Here is a 23,322-nt window from a genome sequence, read left to right as displayed (position 1 = left end):
CCTGCGCTCAGGGAGCAAAGGTCTGTGTCACTGGTATCTTAAAATGCTGAGGGTTACCTTTTCCTCCTCCTCCTCTCTTATCTTGCAGAGATTAGTGAAAACAAAGTTTCTTCTTCAACAATGGCCTTATTACAATGATTCATGTACAGGAATGGATAATGCCATAACCAGCCTCAGATAGCTCATAGACAGAGAAGTCAGACATTTTAGTGGCCAGTCTTGAGTGCAGAAAAATGTTTAGTGTTCATGCAGGAACAGAGAAGAAAGTTTCATTGGAGTAAGAGAATTGAGCTAAGAAACTCCTGATTATATTCTTTGCAGGACCAAGAATAATTCAGTGCTTCTTTCCTGCTCCTTAAACTCTCTCTTTCCCCTTTGCTTGGGTCAGTCTCTAATAATGTCATGTAAATTACAAAGGAATCAAAGGAAGGGATAATTTAAAATTAATAATTATCCACTGTGATTTGATTAGCTTGTAAATTCGAGTTTGCCCTTTTCAGAATTCAGGGTGTCTGTAAAAAGGGAAAGGTGAGAGTAACCAACAAAAGTGAAGAGAGGTTCAAGTGAATGGGACAAACAAATTACTGCACAGGTACCATTTCATCTCATACTTCCTTTCCAAAGAGTTTTCCAAGGACAAGTACTGAGATAAAAGAAAAGCTGTTTACAGCTACATTGGCCTCTTGGTCAAAAGAATAACAGCAGGAGCTCATTTTTGCTATCTGCTTTTACTAATGTTTCAACGGAGATTAAGGCAACCTTCTCTGCCAGGTATTTGCTAGCAGATATCCCCAAACCTCTTCCTCCTATTAAGACTCACCACTTTAAAACTTTATCTACTAGACAAGTGAATCGCCCAAAATCTGTTCTAGGAGGCCTAGTGCATGCTTCAGGTGTCCTCTGGGCCCCTCCCTTGCTAACTTGAAAGCAGAAACCCAGAGGAAAAGCAATGTAGGGCAGCCAATGGCAACACAGAAGACAACTTACGTGGTCAAGGGCCAAACGCTCTCTTGCTGTGAGTAGGTACATCTCTATCTGTATCTCTGCTAACTTCCAGAAGGAGGTTACGAAAGAGAAGGATGAAATAGATTTTGAAGCGAAGCAGCTGCTCCTCATACCTCCCATAGAAGCGTTGCCATGGGGCTACGCAGAGGCAAGGGTCTCCTTTGTGGACACTCCAGCTCCCATTTGATGGTGGCCTGATGATGTCCTCAGGGCCCAGGCCATGGACTGGGGACAGAGTTCCACAAGAACACCCCACCAGGGGAGAGAGATGGGTTAGCCTACCCACATCAGGCCTGCTGTCCTTCCACATCACCAAACAGGTTCCCATCACCCCAGGTTAATGGCCTTGGCTCTGCTGGGAGAGAAATGGCCCAGATTTGCCCCTGGGGCAGGGTGCTGTGATAACCAGGAACAACTTGCTTTCCCAGCAGGTTCCATGTCTTCCTGTTAACAGGAGCTAATTGGAAACAAGAGCAACTCCTCCCTTTGAGGAGCTGAACTTAGCTTTTGTCTCACAGCTGGAACTTCTGCTCCTTCTCCCTACCAGCCCCAACCCTGGTGCACTCAGCCAGTTATCTCTGCTCATGCACTGACTGTTTTTTTCATGTTTATTATCATCCAACTCAGAGTTGTGCCATCTGGCACATGCACACACGGTGGGCAGAAAACCATATATTCAACAAATGGAGCATACATGGTTTAGGGGTTGGTTTGTTTTTTTCTTTCTTGTTTTTCTTATTCTTCTAGTTTCCATTTAAACTTATGTGGAAGGGGTAGCTGAGCAATTCACTTTCATGAAAAATATTTAACCTAAACCCCCCAGTAATGCAATTTAAAGTTATGGGAGAGCAGTGGCTCCAGGAAAGGAGAAGAACACTCCTGTTGAAATACAGTTTCTTCTTTTCCTTCTTCTGTGTTATTCTCATGCTCAGATAAGAAATAGAATGCATTTAAAATGTTTGTGTTAACTCTTTCTACCCAAGGTTTGCTCTGGTCTTTTAAACCATTATTTGAGACATTGATTTTAAGCAAGTGATATGCAACAAACCACACGCCTACAAAACACTAGGGCACTGCAAGCCACCCTGCAATCCTTGAAACCTTTGCTATTTCCACTGCCACCATAAAAATGGATGTACAAATACTTCACAAGAGTAGAGTGCAAAAACCACCTAGAGTATTTTCATTGAAAACTAGCATCTATTGCATTGTCACCTGAATTCAAACATAGTTACGTAATAAAGTTGTACAGTATTTTTCCTTCCTGATAATTAATGTATTGTAAGATGGAGCTGCTCATGGAAAAAGTAATACACAAGGTACAGTATCACTTGATTTATTTTCTTTTTTTCTTACTTTAATTTTGTCTAATTGTATCATTCAGTCAGCAATCTTAAATTAACTATCAGCTTTTGAAGAAATCCTGCAAATGCGTGATGATGATGAAATTTAAATCACTGTCAGTTATTCTGTAACCTTCAGGTATTCCGTTTGTGTGATTTTCTCTGTTGAAGTTTTCAGAATAGAATTCTTTGCCATTTCCAAACTACAAAAATGCAACTAAACCCCCCCCCCCCCCCAAACTCTTCAAGGAGGTTGTCTTCTTTTTTTCTGTTTTGTGTGGGGGGGTTGCCTTTGTTTTTTTTACATTGGTGTTTCCCACACCCACAGCCCCCCCCCCCCCCTCAATGTATTTTTTGGGGGGCTTATTTATTTATTTATTTCCTAAATTGAATGATAGCTTTGAAAACATGAAAGAAAAGAGTTCTTTGGACTAAACATTCAGCTGCTCAGGTTTCTTTGGAAAACCAATTTTTTGTTTTTCAGATACACATGCAGACTGGTCTCTGACATTTCAGTGCAATTGGTATAATGTCTGTATATTGCGTTAGATTCTGCTCTCCCATCTGTTTAAAATTCAATATATCCTTTGCTCAAGCCCTAATCTAAGACTGAGTAATGCCACTGTAGTGACTTCAAGTGGGATGTGGATCAAGGCCTGTTAGTCTTGATCACTAGGCCTCATGCCACCAGGCTGAGAAAGCTATTTTTACTACATAAAGTCTTTTCCTGTGAAATCAGATTAGTTTGGAGTGAATCAGAAATGCTTGAACAAAGATGCTCAGGGATGGTTTTTATGCAATACTTTTCATTTTAAATATTTCCTACAAATAAAAATTGATAACAAAAGAAAAGTTTACCCTTTCCAGTATATTTCCACTTGTCATTGATTTTTTTTGTGTGAATTGCACTTTACCCTTACACCCATGTGTTCATTGCCTTATTTCTGGCAACAGAGCCTTGCAGTTTTTATGTAAATAACAAGCGAAAAGAGAATCCATTGTAAAATACAATGTATGACAAATTCATTGAAAGAAGCAAAATAATTTAAATAATGTTATTCAATAAATGTCAGGAAAGCAATCCCACACCTTTGCTGATCAAGGCTGCTTGGAAGAAAGCGATCAAGGGAAATTTTTTGTGCAGTAATATATTGAGCTTGTTCCAGTTGTTTTGCGCGTGATTAGAAATTCAGCAAGTCTTACCGAAGAGGGTCATGAAAAAACACAGTGAAAAATTTACTTTCTCTATTCTGTATGGGGGGGGTGTGAAAGTGTGGTGTTTTTTTTGGTTGTTGTTGTTGGTTTTTTTCTGATTGCCACTGAGATTAGCTCTGAGTAAACTTAGCTTTGACTCTGAGAGCCAAAAAGCAAAACAAGCAGGACTTTGCCGCTAACTGTTAGAGATTGTTGTACTTAAGAAACCAGAGGAGTTGCTTTTATGCATCCCCATCAGAAGAGGTATAAAAGAGAAGTCAAAGTGGAAGAAACAGTCAGAATGCTACAAGTGTGCTACAAAATCCTTATGTGTCAGTAAGCATTAACAGGCAAGAAAGCAAACCTCGATCTACTCATAGCACTGAACATGCTGCATTATAAAAAATACCAAAACAACAACTTGTTAGAAATGAGCTGAGGTTTCAGAGTTTGAAGTATTTCTCTAAATATTATTTATTTAAATATCTAGAATCCGTCTAGTTGAGTTAAATGATCTGTAATCTGTAAAATTTTAGCAGTGAACAAACAGTGGCAGAATGATATTTCATATGTTGAAACTACCTCACGCCACTTACGTGAACTGAAATGGCAGAACACACTCGTCTCATTAAATCATGTCTGAGAAGGCAATATGTGGTAAAAGAAGCCCCATCATGATTAAACATCCCATCTAGGTTATCATATTAATATTAGGTCACTATGAACGGTGAGGAAGTGAAGCAATATTTCTTTTCAGTGCTAAGTGCCTTGAAAACTCTAAGGAATTTAAATGCCTGAAAACATTTTCCAGCTTGCCTACTTTCAACATCAAGTTTCGCTCCTGATTTTCCTATTTATTCCTCTAACTGTCCTGAAGTGACCTTTAAAATGTGTAAGGGTGGATTTATTGCAAACTTCACTGTTGCAGCTTCACTGTGGTTGTTCTGATCATTTCAGAACAAATGTGGCAGTTTAAACTAATGACTGAACATCTATTGTGTTCATGCTATTTCCTGGTTATCTAGTTATTATTTATTTTCTGCTTGTTCTATTGTTTCTTGCCTTTCGAAGACTCCTGTTTGCTCTGATAAAATTCTTTATAACATGGCTGCAACACCAAGGGTTGGGTAAAAAGGGTCCTCTGAATGATAACACAACGAGCATATAAAGAATCCATCACAGCAGTCAGTAGTATAATGCAATTTATTTTCACTAGACATCCTCTTCACTACTGGATTAGTCACTTCACTAATGAACAAATGACCCATAACTCACAGGAGTGGGAACTTAATGTGCAGGTCTTGCCTTCATCAGCGCAGATGAGCTGCAGCGTGCTCACCATTATACAACTGCTTAATATTTATGGCTCCTTCCCATCTTTCTTGGGTATTCCATACACTGTGGGAGTTTCAGGTGGGTGAAAAATGCAGTACCCAATGGCAAAACAGATACTGAGCTTTATGTTTTTTATTGTTCCAAAAAACATTAATAAAAGATGCCTTTTGCATCTAGATTCCACCAGGAGCCCATAAGCAGACAATGAAGAGGTTTGAAAAAGCAATCTTTGTATGAGCTAATACATTCAAGATGCTATTTTCTACTACTATACGCTAGTCATCTTTCGAATTTATTGTCCAGATCTCACTTTAGCATGACTTTAAAAGAGAATTTATCAGGTCATTCACTGTATGAATGCAGATTGTCTCCCTGTGCCAGGAAAAGTTGACACCTTCAAATCTGAAAAATTCTGAGTTTGTCAGTGAAAGGAGAGTTTACAGTTCCAGTGGAATCAAAAAACTTGTGAGATCTTGCTTGTAAATGTGTTTTCTTTTTCTCCTTACCTTAATTTCACATACTGATTATATGTATTTACAGCACCTAGACATTTCAGTCTGTGAATTACTTTATTGTTAACAATAAATTTGAATTCAGAAGAAAATTAAATTAAGATATAAAATATTCAAAATCTTGGCTCGGTGGGTCACCCTATGTGACCATAGGAAGTGGAAATGGAAAAAGAGGTACAATCTGTAGCTCATGTAGTAAAGAATAACAACAAGATTTCCACACCCAGCATCCTTTTGAACATTTTGAAGTAAATTCTAGCTCTCGTTTTGTACGCTTATTCCAGAAATTGTTCCTGAAGACAAAATAATTTCTACATTTAATGATAGGCTTACATCTCTTCTGCTGAAATCCCCAGCATTGGTCTCCAACTTTATACCTGACAAATCACAGAAAATTTACCTGCCTGATACAATAAAGTCCATGGTAATTAGAAGGACTCTAAACCTTTACTTACTTTCAGATAAGGCCAGAAACTGTTTCTATTTTCTCAAATCCTGAATAAGACCCTGGACCAAATCCCACCGAAGTCATCTGTACTCTTTCCTATTGACTACCATAGATCCGAAATCCTGCAATTCACTTCTGCTGTTCTGCATCAGTGATGGTTTTATATGAAGCCTTGGATAAAGTATTGCCAATGACTCTCAGGATAGAATTAGCTGAGCAGTAAAATGGAACGACCAGCCTGTTGCTGTATTATATATTACATTTTACTGATGTAGCAAGTAGCATAGGTGTCAGGTCTATGAATACTTCTGATTTTGCCAGAATCAATTCCTCTTTCAAATCAAATGTCTGGGGTTAAATGAGTATACTTTAGAAACACATTTTATTTGGGGAATTTTCAAGGCTGAAAAATACACCACAGCTGTCAGTAGACAATTTTGGTGGTTGGTTGCCATCACCCTTAATAATGTAGACTTTTTTCAGTAAAAATTTGTCCTGCTTGAATTTCCAGATTAGGTATAATGTATTCCTTTGTCTACTAGACTGAAGAGTTCTCTACAGTCTTTCTTCTGGCCCCATACAAGTATTTACATGATCAAATCATCCTTTAAGCTAGGCTTTAATAGGATTTATCTAGACTGAGTACCTTCCCTTTCTTCTACATACACTGTCAAAAATGATTTCCAGTCTTTTATCCATGCTGCTTGCTCTCTTTTGAAATCTTTCCATCATCCAGGTTGATAGCAAGGTGTTCTCAAGCAGCTATGCAGAATTAAGAGTATTTTAAACCTGGAGTAGTGTCTTGTGTTAAATTCTCATTAGCATTATATGTCATAAATGCATTAGAAATAAATAGAAACAGCTGTAAAATAAAAGGTGACATATCAGCTGGTACTTCATGGTTAGAGCTTTAGGTATAGGGCGTTAATGGGGAAATAGAAGGTATTTGTGCCTTTGACACTTTCAAATGTCATCCTCTTTCTTTGGTTTTCTAAATATAGGTGTAGGAGCCTGACAAGAATTGTCCTTTCATAACCCAGAACACTCCTTTTATTTATTTGTGAATGTGGTTTAATATCCTAAACTTTTCATGTTGCTTTGGGTGAGGGCACCATTCTTCATCTTGCTTGTAGAAGGTTGCCTAATATTTGTGTACAGAGTTAAGGTCACTGCAGAAACATAGTCAGAGGAGTGATGCCGTGCAAAGCAATTATTTTAGTGAAGTTTATAAAGCAGCACTTTGAACTTTATAATAATTGAATTTTCCTTGGAAAATTATGTTATTATAATTCATACTTGCTGTAAGATCTCCAATGCAACTGCTTCATGAAAACGTTGATATATCAGAGGCAGTTTATAAAACTTGTTTTAGGTATTTCAGCCAGTAATTGACAGCTTACAGATTGGTCTGTGACACAGATATCATGCACAATAAGTATCTGGCATTTCTCACCCAATCAACACTTGTGTTTTATGAACTTAATATAATAAACAACTCCTGTCAAATTTGGAAGAGCAAAATACCCTACTTTCTTTGTTTTGTCTGAAATACATCCTATCAATAGAGCAAGAGATAACCCTGTAAAACTGTATATATGTTAAAACAAACAAAGAAATAATTCAATGTGTTGTTTAAGCAAAGATATTCAGTTGCTTAGTACTCTCATGATTAAATTTTTCTTCCAGTCTTTTCTATCGGGCTTCTTATTTCTGCTTCTGTTGGTTTTGTTCATGTTCTCAGTGGTTCCCATTTCTCATACTCCTGTATTTCTCTCTTCTGTCTTACGCCTTACCAAGTCCATGTGGGATGAGCACAGTTTAGACTACACTGGGTTTTGTGCTCTAAATAAAGGTAAACTAGGGAATGTCTGTGATCAGGGCTACACTGGTTTTTTGAGAGAATTGAAAATGAAACTACAGGCAGAAAGAAGGCAAGACTGAAAAATAAATCCTGACAAGAAGGAGGTTAAGAGAGCCCTCTCTGTTGTGCAACTCTACAAGTCAATTTCCGCAGTAACACCATATATATCTGTGCAGCCTCTCTAAGCTGTGGACCTGTCAGTGTAATTTCTCCCATTTTACAACTTCAGCCCTGTGCTTAAATTGTAATGTGGTTTCAAAAGTCAGTTCAGTGTACAGCCATTTCACCTTCCCTCATCCCCCTTCACTCCTGCAAGATGAGTCTAGGGTGCAGCAACAGCCATGAGTCAATCAAGGATGGTTCTGATTGTAAATGCCTGCAATGGTATAAATGACAGTGCCGAAGATTATATTCAGAGCCACATACATACTGCAGAGGTCCCACCTCGAGATTAGCCTAAAATGCCACCCAGATCTCTCGGTCCCTCCCAATTAGCACAGCCAGGCAATCTTCTTGGCACTACAGAGGTAAAGACGTATTTTTAGCTCAGTGCTGCGCTCTCTCCCCTGAACTCTTGGAGCCCTGCTGAGCCAATGGAGTCCCAATCAGTGGGCTAGCTCTGATGCTGCCCCTTCACAAAATTGGCTGTAAAGCCAGTTCAGTGAAGGGATCTGTAATGAGCTCAGCAGCTTGGGGCTCTCAGTAAGCTGCAGTGGTGAAGTGAGTTCATGGCTGAAATACCAGCCCTCTTATTCATCAGTAACACAACAATTAGTAATTTAATAGGCAGAGGAAAGATCCAGTAAGCATTCATTTAATGTTAGGTTGATCATAGCCTGTATTTGTGCTAATTCTGGCAAGTCTTTCACCTTTTGGTACTACTTGAAGAGAGCTATTATTTTTAAAAATGTTATTTCTCTATTCCCTGTACTACAAAGAACCTGCCAGCTAAGTGCAGTTGCAATATATGGACTCACAATGTAAAGGTTAGTAAATAAGAAGTTAAAACAATTCTTCCTACAGACTGAACAATTCATGAAGAAAGAAAAGTGTCCTAGAATCATGATACTGTTGTTATACTTACAGTTCTGGTTTATTACTCTCAGAGAGCATTAAGCATGAATGATTTGCATTATACAGGAAACACTTGTGAGTTAATCAGTGCCTCAAGTTCTTCAGCAGTTTCAACCATTCTTTCTTCCTTTCTTACAAAGGGCTGATTTTATTGCTTAATTAGTTCCTCTGGTCAAGGACTATGGACCCAAGTGTTGTCAAAGTTAGTAGAAAGAAACATCTGTCCACTCAGCTGGAGTTCTCTCCCATCAGCAGAAGGGATGGACAAATATTTGATGGCAAACAGTACATTCACCAAATGATGGGTTATTATTGTTTAGCAAACTGACTGAAACAGTTTAGATTTTATTTATTTATTTATTATTTAAGTATTTAAAGTATTATTTAAGTATTTTAAGTATTTATTTATTATTATTTAAGTATTCAAGTAGTAATTGCCAGGAACATATTTCAGCCAATTTCAGCCCAGTGAATGTTGGATCTGTGCCTTCAATATTCATGCTTGCTGCTTTCTCTGAGTAACTAGTTCCCCAAACCACTTGGAGTTGTTTCTCTTCCATTACTCTGAATGGAGCTAATAAATAAGGGGGTGGAATGATGAATTAATTTCTCCTTTCTCTCTGGGAAATAGAATGCCCTTTTTTCTGTAGGCAAGGGTAAGCCTACTCCATCTCAGGATTAATGCATGATATTGGAAGTTCAAGATTTCTGGGCCCTTGATTTCCTTGGAAAGAGAGAAGATTGTTTTGAAAGTCAGCAGCTATAATAAATATTTCAGATCTTCTTTTCCCCTGGTGTGTTGTTCCTAGGACTCTATGATGTGAAGTCACAAGCATAGGACAAATTTAGTATTAATTCTCATTTGCTAGCATTGCAAAAAAAGTCATATTCTCAAATATTTCTTTGCTCTGTTCTCAGATAGGAAAAGAACAAAACAGTTCAGAACTTTCTGCTAATCCCATACTTTAATATATCTACATACTGCTTTTCCCTTATCTTAAAAAGTAGTCTGGGGATCAGCCTCACTTTTCCTGACATCTCATGCATGACAATGCTGATACCCTTTGCTGCTAAGCATCCTACTTCTGCCCCCAGCAGCCTCTATTACAGTGCATCAGTCAGTTTTACTGGGATATACAAGCATCTCTGTGTCTCTGCCATGTGCTGGGGCTCCTTTCTAAATGCAGCTTGGACTCTCCAGCTCATTCACCTTTTAATAGCTTAGATTCTCAACAAATTCCGTAGTTCTCATAGTCCTACTAGTCTATGTTTTCTGAGATTAAAGTAGTCCTCTCCAGCAATACAATATTATATTTCACACTATGATGTTTTCTTTTCATTGATAACATGCTTTCCTATTACTCTGGCAGTTAGGTATTTTGTGTTTTCTGAAACTCCTCTCTCACAGTTGCTTCACCTATCTGAGCCATTCTTCAACCCATGTTTCACCCCATGACATGTCTGTTACCCATGAAGTCAAAGCTTTTCCTTCTGTGCCTTCAAGGATCTGCATTGCCTGGGTCCTGCTTTTTCTCCCAAATTCACTATTAAGGCTGGTCAGAATGATTGTCACAAAAGGTCTTTTTATCAAAGTACTTTTTTTTTTCTTTTCCCTTCACTCTGTGCGTGAAGATGGCTAAGTTGTTGCCAATGAGAACAAAAGTGAATGTTACAGCCTTGGAAACTGCCACGACATAAAACTGCTTCCACTCATCATCCCCTTTCCTGTCTTTCCTTCTCTGCTCTACAGCAGGCTCTAAATCTAATATCTATTTCTCTTCCTTCCTCATAAACACCTATAGTCAGTCTCCTGGGACAGCCTTTTTACCATGAATACTATTCCCCAGATGCTCCAAGAACTTCCCTCTATTTTTTCCCCCTCCTAATTCCTCTCCATTTTAAGAGAAACAAATAAGGAGGAATGGCTGACAAAACAGCCAATGTCTTATTGATAGAATGGCTTTCTCATTGCATCCATAACCCCATGGATCATTTCCTCTCCTATGCCTTTGCCTGTCTTATTGCATTTCTCACCATGTTGCTTTTTTCCCATCAGATTCAGACTTCATACTATTCTGGGGATGAAGCACTGTGTGTCTTATTTAGGCTTTTTCTGGCACATCTTGCACATTTTTGAGACATTAAAATATTAATCAATGTTGCAAATGATATAGTATAAAGTATCAAATAGGATGATACCAATGCACAGCAATGGCATCTGTTAATGCAAATAATTGCATATGACACATATGTGTAAGCCTTCCTTCTGTATATCATGACAAGATCTTTGCTCCTCAGACATCTTGGGAGGGGTTCTGAGGGAATTCATGGCTATGAAAACCCACAGAGTTTTGTGAGTTTTGCCTAAATGCAGAGCTAACAAGGCTTTTCTTGGTACTCGCTAGATCTTTGTGCCATGGTACTGTTCTGCACTGCACTCTCTCTCAAACTAAAGCCCTATGTTAATATATTTACAAACTGAGCTGGGCTGAGTGCAACCTCCGATTTATGGACAAGCAATAGGAACAATTGTGAGGAATCCCTGCCCACAGAAGGAAGCAGATGTTGAGATGACCATACCAAAAGTCACTCTGTTTTGTAAGAGCCTGTGCCTCACACTCTCAGAAGCCTGATGCTGGCTTCACTGTTGATATTACCATGCATAGCTGGCCCCCAACTCTGTGGGTCTCTCTAAATTTTCTAATCTGAGCTATGTCCCTGCTGGAGTATCCCTATCAAAGTTCCAATTACAAGGAGCAACTCCACAAGGCTTGTCTTCTGCTGTGATATTGACAAGGGAACAAGAAGCAGCAACAAATTCAGGGCACAATGACAGGCACATGATCCTCCTGATGGTACTACTGGCACATATTTCTCTTTCTTTGCTGCCCCCAAATGAAGGCAGTAGGTTAGTTTCTCTGAGAGGACAGTGAGGGAATTTCATTTAAGTGGTCGAGGTACTGTATGATCTATTGAACCATTGTAAGATACTACTGGAGACAAATACAACATAATTGGGGTAAAAGTGTTCATGTGTAGAAGTCACCAGTAATGTGTGTTTTTTTCTGAGGAAGCAGGATTAACGACTGTTCTCCCTGTGGAAGAATGAGATAGGAAGAGATTTCAGCTCTTGATCTTCAAAATCAGGCAGGCAGGGAAGTTTCAGGAAATGGGCTACTAATAGCACTATATCCCTAAGTCCAAGAAAGAAAATCTGCAAGTAGTGACCTTCATGAAAACACTGACTTGTAGTTCTCTGATTGGTGATAATAGTGCATCAATAAGTCAAAAGAATGCAAGGATGAATATCCTTTGCAGAGCTCTCAAGAACTGAATGTTGGTTCTTGCTTGACACCAAAAAGGGTGCACAGGGTCCAACCTAAGCCTGGCATTCAGCTCTCTGCAACTGTCTTCCTCAGAGGCTGCAATTGGTATTCAGAAGTCACATTCATGCACAACCTGGTGAGCACCCAGCAGATTCTGAAAGGGAGATGAAGCATGGCTTCATTTTATAGTTGATTCATGATTTTAAAGGGTGCTTTAAATAGTGTATGATATGAAAGAAGAAAACCTGAAGGTATTTCTGAAATGTCTGTGGTTTAAAGAGGAGCGGTGTCCTTTTTTTTTGGCTCAGCAGACTAGGTCTTACTGTGATACTAAGTAAAAGAGTGCTTTGCTTTCCTGAGTGTTTGAGAAAATTCAGCAGGCAGTTTAGATTTACAATTAGCCTAAATATTTTAAATCCGAGTTCAGATAAAAGTTCAGTTTTTTTGTTTTCCTTAGTTGTTGCTCCTGTAACCTTCCCATTATGTTCTCTATTTCTGTTCAGCAGTCTAGTCTTCAGAGTTGTATAATTTTAAAATGTCAAGAAAATGTATTAGCTAGCAGCCTCACAATGGGAGACTGCATTTTTTCCCCCTCTTTTTTCTGGTATAGTATCTTGTAAATACGACTAAGTCTAATGATCATCTGCATTACAACTTGTGAAAATTGATTAACATCCAGGGGTCTGCATATACAGACAATGTGACTCATGGTTATTTAAGACACTTTTGTACTCTTTCAAGGCCTTTATAGGGTCTTTGGCATTATCACACATGAGTAGTAGTGCACAACTACTAGGAACTACATATTTAGGAGAACTTCTTAGCACCATTATAAAACCTTTAAAATCATTAACAGTTTTGAAATTATGACACCACTTAATCTGGCCTTGATACAGAGTGTATTTATCTTTCCTTCCTTGCTCATATAAAGCGGTCAACGCCTTGTCTGGAATCTGAAAAACTATGATGCATCTTTTTTAGTTACCAAGTAGGAGACTTCACTCTTCATGCAGCAGTGAAAATGGGAAACTCTAGTGTATAAGGCTGATACAAGTAGTATCATAAAATCACGCTTCAAGATTGCAGCGTTAAAGAATGTAAATCTGACCTAAATAGGTTAACAGAAGTAAAAGAATATATGACAACAGCTTGGCATGCATATGTAAATAAACAGCCACCACCTCATCTGGACATAGCCAGTGCTTTTTCACTCAATAGAAATTGGTTGCCACTTTTCAAAACATATGCTACAATGGAAACTATCATGTAATGGCATCATAACTACTATGTGACTACAGCATAGGTACAAATGCAATACTTGATTAAATTCTTGAACCCACCAAGTAATAGTCAGGTATCTTTTGTTTCAGACAGAGACACAATCAGAGTTTAAACAACTGCTCACAACACTGATCTCCAGTGACTATCACTTAATGCTTCAGATAATATCCTGGGGTGTCCAAGGGTATTTTTTTATCTATTCCTCAGTAACTTTCTAAATGTCTGGGTGCCTCGCTGTTCAACCTGAGTTTATTAGGTGCACAAAGGTAGCTTTCAAATGCCTTTAGAAACCCTGAGTCTGGAAATTCTAGTGACTAATCACTTGCCTTGGATACTTTAAGTTCCAAATGCATTCAAAGGGATACCAATGCCACCCAATCCTGGAAGAGGAATTCTCTTTGTCTCCCCAAAATAAAGAAAAACATTTCACAGGATCACAGGATCATAGGATGTTAGCAGTTGCAAGGGACCTCTGGAGATCATCGAGTCCAAAGGCCCTGCCAGACCAGGACCATATAACCATACAATCTAGTGCAGGTCACACAGGAACACATACAGATGGGTCTTGAAAGTCTCCAGAGAAGGAGACTCCAGAACCTCTCTGGGGAGCCTGTTCCAGTGCTCTGCGACCCTTACAGTAAAGTTCTTCCTCATGTTGAGGCGGAGCTACCTGTGCTGCAGTTTACATCCATTGCCCCTCGTCCTATTACAAGGCACAGGTGAGAAGAGGTTGTCCCCTCCTTCTTGACACCCAGCCCTCATATATTTGTATATATCTATTAGATCTCCTCTCAGTCTTCTCTCCAGACAAAAAAGCCCCAGGTCTCTCAGCCTCTCCTCATAGGGCACATGCTCCAATCCCTTAATCATCCTTGTAGCCCTCTGTTGGACTCAAGTAGATCTCTGCCCCTCTTGAACTGGGAAGCCCAGAACTGGATGCAATATTATAGGTGGGGCCTCACTAGGGCAGAGTAGAGGGGTAGGAGAAGCTCCCTTTATCTGCTGGACACACCCAGGACACCATTGGCCTTCTTTGCCACAAGGGCACATTGCTGTCCCATGGATAACTTGTTATCCACCAGGACTCCCAGGTCCTTCTCCACAGGGCTGCTCTCTAGCAGATCACCTCCTAACCTGTACTGGTGTAGTTCATTATTTCTTCCCAGATGCAGGACTCTGCACTTGTCCTTGTTTAACCTCATTAGGTTCCTCTTTGCCTAGCTCTCAGTCTGTCCAGGTCTTGCTGAATAGCTGCACAGCCTTCACCTGTATCAGCCAAGCCTCCCAGTCTGGTATCATCAGCAAACTTGCTGATCAGACTGTCTGTCCCCTCATCAATGTCATTGATAAAGATGTTGAACAGACTGGACCCAGCACTGATCCCTGGAGAACTCCACTAGTTGCAGCTCTCCAGCTGGGCTTGGCAGCATTGACCAACACTCTCTGGACTCTATTTTGTAACTGGTTCCTAATCCATCTCACTGTCTGTTCTTCTATCCCACACTTCCTGAGCTCACTCACAAAGATGTTATGGGAGACGGTGTCAAAAGCCTTGCTAAGGTCAAGGTAGGCTACATCCACTGGTCTCCCTGAATCTACCCATCCTGTTACAACATCACAGAAGGCTATCAGATTAGTCGTCAAGCTTGATTTCCCCTTGGTAAATTCATGTTGACTGCTCCTGATCATCTTCTTCTCTTCCAAGAGCCTAGGGATGACCTCCAGAATGTGCAGAGCCATCATTTTTCCAGGGATGGAGACAAGGCTCACTAGTCTGTAGTTTCCTGGAGCCTCTTTCTTGCCCTTTTTGAAGGCTGGAGTGACACTGGCTTTCCTCCATTCCTCAGGTACCTCTCCTGTTTGCCACAGTTTTGCAAAAATGTTGGAAAGTGGTAGAGCAAGAACATCAACCAGCCCTCTCAAGTCTCTTGGGTGCTTCTCATGAGGCCCCATGGACTTGTGTGTATTCAGTTTGTGTAACTGATGCCTAACAACATTTGTTCCAGGACTGCCTACTCCTCAACAAGAATCTAATCATGAATCTGAAGTCCTTCACCTTCTTGTCTACCCTCTTGCTGGGAGCCTCGTAGTGGTACTCCTCTTCCAGTGTCAGCAAAATGGATTGTGTTCACTAGTAACAGGGGGCTACCTTGTGACTACTATATGTTCAAACCTTGCCAGGGTTACTAATCCCTGTGGGAACACTGTAGAAAAGGGAGGGAGAGAGAGCTTTCACCTGTGCTTTGGACTAAATGTTATTTAAAATCAATTCAATGAGCCAAAGGGGGCCCTCTTACCATGCTTTGGATACCACTGTACCAAAATCACCTGGGTGCCCTTGAATTGAGCAGACTGAGGTGGTCAAGCAAGGATCTCTGTGCGAGTTTACAAGATGACTCAAGACAGAGCGAGCTACAGTTGGTGTATCCTACAGATAAGTGTTATATTTGGTTTGTGTCCTTCAGCAAGCTGCCTTATCATCTATGCTTAGGTTTTCCTCCACAGGAAAACAAGTGTCTTACTGGTGAAGCGATCTGTGTCTGAACAACCATGTGTGCAGTAAAGATGTCAGGGTTACTATGTTCTGGGAGCAAAAATAAACTACCAGAGTGGACATAGCCTTTGTTGCAGAGTTAAACTCAGCTCCTACATACTTAATATCGCTCCCATCTATCACAACAAGCTGTCAGCTGAGTCTGATGGTGCTTTCAACCCAGGCTGACATTCCTGCCACAGTGTTTGGGTAGCAGCACTAGCAGACACTTTTCCCCTCAGCTGATGCTCAGCCTGTTCTGCAGTTAGATGACAGGGAGTACCATCCCCTGGGCACTGGTTTTATTGTAATGCTTCATCACAATTATTTTCTGTACTGCAGAAATCCAGTGTGTTTTCCTAGAATTCAGTGGAAAAGAGCCACAATCAAATTAACGAGAACTGAATGTGTTAAGGGATGTCAAAGTCCAGAGAAGGGCTTCTTTAAGTATATAGGTGACAAAAGGAAGGCTAAGGAAAATGTGGGCCCATTGCTGAAGGAGACGGGAAACAGGGTTACACAGGACATGAGGTACTGCATATCTTTTCTGTCTCGGTCTTTACCAGCAAGACACAATCCTGGCTTAAGAATCCCAGAGACCATGGGGAAAGGTTTAAGCAAGAATGATATACACTTGGTGGAAGAGGATCAGGTCATGGAGTACTTAAACAATACATGAGTCTCAACAGGATGCACCCATAAGGGCTGAGGGAGTTGGCAGCTGTCATTGTGATGCCACTTTTAATGATCTTTGATCAGTCATGGTGACAGAGAGAAGTCCCCAAAGACTGATGAAAAGCAACTTTGATCTTCAAGAAGGGCAAGCAGGAGGACCCAGAGAACTACGGACTGATCAGCCTCACATCAGTCCCTTGGAAAGTGCTGGAACCATCCTGGAAAATGTTTCCAGGCATTTGGAATAAAAGAAAATCTCAGGAGTAGTCACCATGGCTTCACCAAAGGGAAGTCATATTTGACCAACCTGATAACCTTCTATGGTGAAATTATTGGCCTGTTAGGTTAGGGGATAGCAGTGGGTATTGTCAACCTGGACTTCAGTAAGACTTTGGACAAGATTTTCCATAAAATATAGACAATTTCATTGAATTGTGGGCTGGATGAGCAGACACTGAGATGGATTGAAAACAGACTGACTGTCAGCCCAGAGCATGTAGTCAGTCTTACGAAGGCTAGCTGGAGGCGAATAACTATCCAAGGATTCCAATTCTGTTTAATGTCTTCCTTAATCATGGGGAAGAGTGCACCCTTGGCAAATTTGCATATGAAACAAAACTGGGAAGAATGTCTGATATGCCAAACAATCATGCTGCCCTCCAGAGGGGCCTTAACATGGCAGAGAAATGAGCTGATAAGAACCTTATGAAGTTCAGCAAAGGGAAAGCACCTGAGGAGAAATAACATCAGGCACCAGTACATGCTGGAGGCTGCTGAGATGGAAAGAAGTTCCAAAGGAATGGACCTGTGTGTTGTGGTGTAGACCAATGTGGACTTGAGCCAGGACTGTGTCTCGTTAGAATGAAGGTTAATGATATCTTGGGCTGTATCCACAAATATTGCCAGCAAGTCAAGGGAGGTGATCCTTCTCTACTCTGCACTGATGAGGCCAAAAGAGGAGCATTTAATCTAGTAAATACTGGCTCCCTAGTGCAAGAGAGACATGGACATACTGGAGGGACTTCAATCAAGTGCCATGAAAATGATTAAGGGATTGGAGTACCTGTCATATGGGAACAGAGTGGGAATGCTGGACTAGCCAGCCTGGAGAAGAGAAGGCTCAGGGTGGATTTTGTCAGTGTATATAACTACCTGAAGGGAGAGTGAAAAGAGGATGGAGCCAGGCTCTTTTCAGTGGTGTCTACTTACAGAACAAGAGCTGGTGGGCACAACTAGCAACATAAGAAGCTCCCTTTAAATATAAGAAAAGATCTTGAGGATGATCAAGCACTGTCATGTCTTTCACAGGGGCATCATGGAGTCTGCCCTTGGAGATATCACAAACCTGTCTGGACATGGTCTTGGTTGCAGATGTTCTTGCATGAGCAGGAGGGTTGGATCAGATGAACTCCAGAATTTCCTTACAACCTTAAGCATTCTGTAATTCTGTTAAGTTTATGCAACTAAAAGACCCAGGATCCCCCAGGAGTCTTAATGGTATGAGGGGCTCCACGCCAGTGAAGATGATGTGCCACAAGCACATCTGTGCAGCAGTTATGTACACTCTGAATCAACTACCCAGTTACACGCTGCCCTGGTGAGAGGAAGCTTTAAGAGATCCACAGAACATCAAGTAATGGCAAATCTCACAGCCAAGAGAGGTTGATGTTTGTCACAACAATGACAAAGAGCAGTGTTTTTGAGGACTATTAGCCAGAGTTAATGTTTACAGTAACATGCTTTTTCATAAAGAAAGGGGTCAAACTAGGAGCATGGGTTACTGTATTTTCTTTCTTCAGCAGTTGGGGATCACAAAACACTCTTACCATGTAAATGAGGGGTGAAATAACAGATCATTTTACACTGTTTTTGTTTTTTTTTTTAAGCAGACAGGATTACAGCGCAGATTGTGTTGTGAAACAAAGAATAGCTCCACAGGAGCCATGACTCTTCCTATGAATCATTCTGTCCCCCTTTCCCCTTCCCTTATACCCTTTCCTTTTGCAATTTTTCTTAATGGTAAAAATCTTCTGGATGGGAATGCCATACTAACAGAATGTCTGGATTTAAAAATGGCTAACGTTGGCTGTTTACTAGCTATAATTTTATTTAATAAGTAGTGACTGATAATGGTTATTTGCCTTTCTACTTGGAGACAGAAAATACACTTTAAATGTAAGCATATGCATTGTCAAAATTATAAACATACCCTTCCCCTAAAGTGCTGAACATAAATAAAAGTCATAATATACCTCCACTATCAGGAGAGAAATTGGGGTGGAGGGCCTGGAGAGATGGGATATATGTTTTTCTGCATAATGTTATGTTAACAACAGCTAGGAGCGAAAAGAAATTATATACGGAGCCATGTTGACATTTGCAGGAGCTGTTGTTGAGAACCTGAAACATATGACAGCAAAAATGAGATTTTTAAGTTAAAAGTTTACGTCACATTTAGAAATCAAAGGGAAGAAGTGTTGTGATTCATAATGATACATGTAGAGAAAGGATTACAGGTGCGTCTAAGGACTGCTTGTGGATCGTGAATGGTTATTGTTTCCCTATAACTTTCAATGGGTGATTTGTCAAAGACTCCTTGATGTGTGTTTCGAAGTGAGTGCATTTTTGTGCATCCAAGGGGTGCTAATCATATTCCCAAGGGTTGGCTTTGCTCTCTGGAGCAAAACAGGAGCAGTCGTCAGTCTGCCCCGACTTGCACTAACTGGAGTAGCTTTTTTTGATCTGAGCCTAACATCCAGTGATTTGCAAAATAAAGCAATATTAAAATCTTATTTGTCTTAACTGCCTATCCTGGGAAAAGGGACACAGCAGCCAAGTCAGCAATGCATCAGAGAAAGACAATTTTGAGCAAGAAAAAAGCTATCCAACTACTGAAGCTTGCTAGTCTTTCATGCTAGTTATCATCTGACCCAAAGTATATTCACTTGCAGTAACACTGACAGACATTATGTGTTATGTTATCACTTCACAGTAATTTTCTGGATTCAGCAATTATTTCACCAATTTCTTTTTTCAAGTCTTCAAAGTGTCTAAGCTTCCAAATTTGCTTCTTCATACATATAAGTAATCTTAAGCAGTGGCATATTTGTACAGGAGATGATGCTACAGGAGCACACTGCAGGATGACTATTGCTGTAAATATTATTTCTGTGCTCATGCTCATTAAAATGTGAAAATTGAATGCACACATATATTCCAGGTATTTTTCTGGGAAAGTATTTTTTCACATTATTCTTACTGACTTATTGAGATATTGTTGACTTATGAATCAGCAACAAAAAAGTAAGAATTCCTGTGAAAAAGGGAAAGAGGAAGGAGAGGAGAAGAAAAGGAAAGGAAGAAGAAAAAGGAGTATGAGCCTTAAAACAGCCTAAAGACTGATCACAGGAAAACACGAAGTAGGTAGGGCTTTATGTAAGAGATACAGTCACCAAGAAGACATTCAACTCATTAAAAGACACTTTGCTCAACCTGTTAAATGCAATTTCTAAGTGCTTGCACTTCTAAAGTACCATCTCAAAAAGAAAACAAGCTTTCTCTTTTCATAAGTACATAGCACATCAAAGCTGATCAATTTGTTAATGTGAATGCTTGAGAGAAGAGACATTACAGCAATAAAGGTTCTAACATGTAAATTAAAGCAGTCGAGTTAGACTAAAAGAATATTGTAAAATGTCATGCGAATCCAACTTTGTAGACAAAATCCATATGATTTCAGAGGGTGCTTTGTGAGCACATGATTAAGGACTTCAAGTGTGCAAGCACGCCCAGTTTAGAATGAATTTTGTCACCAGTTTTGTGTATGCAAGTTTGACTGCACATGCAGCCCCAGGAACCTTGTGTTCTCAGGCAGTCTGGGGACAGAAGCTTCACCATTACGTAAGTTTTAACTGTTTCACTAAAGAAAATCCAGTGAGGCCTTGTAGGTGGGGAAATTGCAGGATTTAGCCCAAATGTGAGGAATTTTTGGGTTCATGGATAATTACGATCTGCTTTGCTATAGCGGCATAAATAACACTAGACGTTGCCGTTATTTTATTTGCATTCTTCCTCCTTAAAATTAGCCACTGCTTATAAAGTATCCACAATAAATCCAGACAGTGGTATGGAGGCAGAGATTGACTAAATGAAACCTGCCCTAATTGTGCACCCAAGAGATCAGCAGAAATCAATTTGTCTTGCAGAGGTAGGTGGGAAGCTAGCTCTGAGCTGAGAAAAACCGTACTGGAATTCCATGGGAACACTTTCAAGTGGGAAAATTAGGGGTTACCTACTGCATATGCCCTTGCTACTAGAGAGTGTGTGTATATGTATGCATGCATGTGAGTCACAGAGAGAGATACTGAGAGACAAAGAGAGAAGAAAAAGGGGGGGAGGAAAGAAAAAGAAATCACTATAGCTGGGCAGATGCAAAACCACAATCGTATTAAATTATTTTGAGCTTTTTGTGAAACTTACATAATTCTCAAGTAGAAGAAAATAAAGCCATAATTTATGCACACTTCTCCCTAGCAAGTAAAAAAGAAGAAAAAAAGTTATTTTTGCAACCCCCATATTGATTTTATTTTTAGAACTCTTTCTAAAATAAGTGGAAAATTCAATCCTACTCTCTGAGGCATGTCAATTTGTGCCCACATAGTCGATGGAAAGATTGAACTCTAAGTGCAGACCATGACATTCTGCTGTGATAAAAGCTGTTTCTGTTTGCTTTAACACTTATGCATAGTGGTAAATGCCACCTGTGACACATTGGCATGACTATTGCATCTAGTGACTACAATACACTGAAAGTTATTTCTGAAAGTTACCTGACTCTCTCTACTTAGATAACTAAATTTTCTTTGTGTGTTTTAAGACAGGAGAAGGAGCTCAAGTTATAGATGCAAATACATTTCACTTACCAGCTTTTTTTATTGAAGATGTGATACCATTTAACAAAAAATAATACAGATCTTCACAGAACATCAGTCTTTCATCTACTTAAGCATGTGTTTGTTTCTAAGCCTGTTTGGGAAAAAAACCTTGAACTTATTACTTAAATCCTTCTTACTTGTGCCTGTAGATGCGGCTTTATCAGCACTATGGTAAATATCCATTCAACCAGCCATTTATCACCATACATTTTTATACACTTAAGAACATGTATATATTAATAATCAAGATTCTGGGCAGAAAAGTATTCTCCAGCCTATTGTTTTCATTGGCTCCCAGATGCTGGTCTCTCCTTGTACCATCAAATAAACTTGTTTCCACAATTAAGTTACCATGGTTAGGAAGGCAGAATCTAAACCTGCCAAAAACATTGAAATCAATGACATCTATCGCTCAAGAAACCTGGGCATGTCTCATAACATTATCTTTCCAGAGATAGGTGCTATAATATTGCTATACTGCCAATGCTGTATTTGTGTAGGGTGTGAAAGCTCAGAAAGAGTGGCAATGCTGCAGACTGCTTTGTCATGACAACTTGTGTAACCTTTCCAGCAGTCTCTTGCTCCAGAAAGCTGCTCACTATCATGGAACTCCCAGGAGAGCTTATGTACATTTTTGATTGACTTTGGTGGTTATTATAACTACTATGTATTAACCAGATTTTCAGATGGGAAGCCAGATGTCCTGTTTGGGAATTCCCATGCTGAGTTTCTGGTCCACACATGGAGCTCCTGGGCATGGTGATAGCTGATGTATGATGAACAAATTTTCTTCTTTTCTATCCATGTTGGCGGTCCAGGTTCTTGTTTGCCATAATGAAGAAGGACTGTCAGGTTCCAACTCTAAAAAATTCCTTCCTGCTCCCTCCTCCGTGCTGCAACCCACACTGGCCTAGTTTTGAAGGGTGCTGGACAATGGATATACATAGAATACACATACATAGAATAAACCAGGTTGGAAGAGACCTTCAAGATCATCGCGTCCAACCCATCAACCAATCCAACACCACCTAAACAACTAACCCACAGCACCAAGCACCCCATCAAGTCTTCTCCTGAAAACTTCCAATGATGGCGACTCCACCACCTCCCCAGGCAGCCCATTCCAATGGGCAATCACTCTTTCTGTATAGAACTTTTTCCTAACATCCAGCCTGAACCTCCCCTGGCGCAGCCTGAGACTGTGTCCTCTTGTCCTGGTACTGGCAGCCTGGGAGAAGAAACCAATATCCGTCTGTCTACAACCTCCCTTCAGGTAGTTGTAGAGAGTGATAAGGTCACCCCTGAGTCTCCTCTTCTCCAGGCTAAGCAGCCCCAGCTCCCTCAGCCTCTCCTCATAGGGCTTGTGCTCCAAGCCCCTCACCAACTTTGTTGCTCTTCTCTGGACTCGTTCCAGCAAGTCAGCATCCTTCCTAAACTGAGGGGCCCAGAACTGGACACAGGACTCAAGGTGCAGCCTAACCAGTGCAGTGTACAGGGGCAGAATGACCTCCCTGCTCCTGCTGGCCACACTGTTCCTGATGCAGGCCAGGATGCCATTGGCCCTCTTAGCTGCCTGGGCACACTGCAGGCTCATGTTCAGCCTGCCGTCAACCAGCACCCCCAGGTCTCTGTCTGCCTGGCTGCTCTCCAGCCACTCTGACCCCAGCTTGTAGCTCTGCAATGTCTGGATGTGAGCAGCTGAAGTTTTCTTCCTGTGTAAGATACCGTGTCCTTTCTAACATTGCTTTCTAAGGATCCCAAGCTTTTTATCAATTTAATAATCCAGGGGGCCACCCCAAAA

This window comes from Dryobates pubescens, chromosome 7, assembly GCF_014839835.1.
Source record: "Dryobates pubescens isolate bDryPub1 chromosome 7, bDryPub1.pri, whole genome shotgun sequence".
Classification (NCBI taxonomy): Eukaryota; Metazoa; Chordata; class Aves; order Piciformes; family Picidae; genus Dryobates; species Dryobates pubescens.
This window is presented reverse-complemented; position numbering follows the sequence as displayed.